Source organism: Myotis davidii, unplaced genomic scaffold (assembly GCF_000327345.1).
Source record: "Myotis davidii unplaced genomic scaffold, ASM32734v1 scaffold12491, whole genome shotgun sequence".
Classification (NCBI taxonomy): Eukaryota; Metazoa; Chordata; class Mammalia; order Chiroptera; family Vespertilionidae; genus Myotis; species Myotis davidii.
The window spans coordinates 1-485 of record NW_006282290.1 but is presented as its reverse complement, the minus strand read 5'-3'; the positions used below and the strand labels follow the sequence as shown (position 1 = coordinate 485).

At 67.4% G+C, this 485-nt stretch overlaps 1 pseudogene; it reads right to left on the bottom strand.

The window, feature by feature from the left end:
* Positions 1-3: 3 nt before the first annotated feature.
* LOC107181761 lies at positions 4-481 on the bottom strand (annotated as a pseudogene).
* Between the last annotated feature and the right edge of the window lie 4 nt (positions 482-485).

Sequence of the window (485 nt, the reverse complement as noted above, 5' to 3'; positions counted from 1 at the left end):
CAGGTGGATACGGCCCACAGCCTCTTCCAGTTCCTCCTCCAGCCCCGGCAGCAGGAAACGGTCAGCAGCCTCCAGTGCCTCCTCCGCCTCTGAGCCCAGCAGGGGCTGGCCTGGCGGGGGAATGGGCCCCAGGCCTGCTCCACAGCCCCGGCAGCCGTGCAGGTGATGCATGACAGGCCAGGCTGCGCTGGGTGATAGGTCTCAGAGAGGTACCATGTCCATCTGGGCTTCAGCAAAGCTGCCAGCTAGCAGGGCCTGGAAGAAAGGGGAGGCAGTAGATGAGGCAGCTCGCTGGGCGGGGAGCCGGAGGCCTGAGTCCAGGAGGAAGTGCAGATCCGGGCCTGGGCTGGGAGCTGGCAGCTGGGCCCAGCAGAGGTTCATAGTGGCAAGGGGAGGGCGCGTCTATGTCCCAGGGGCTTGCGGGTGGCGGGGCGGGGCTCACCGTGGGAGACGCCAGGCGGTGGAGGCAAGAAAGGGAGTCTGCA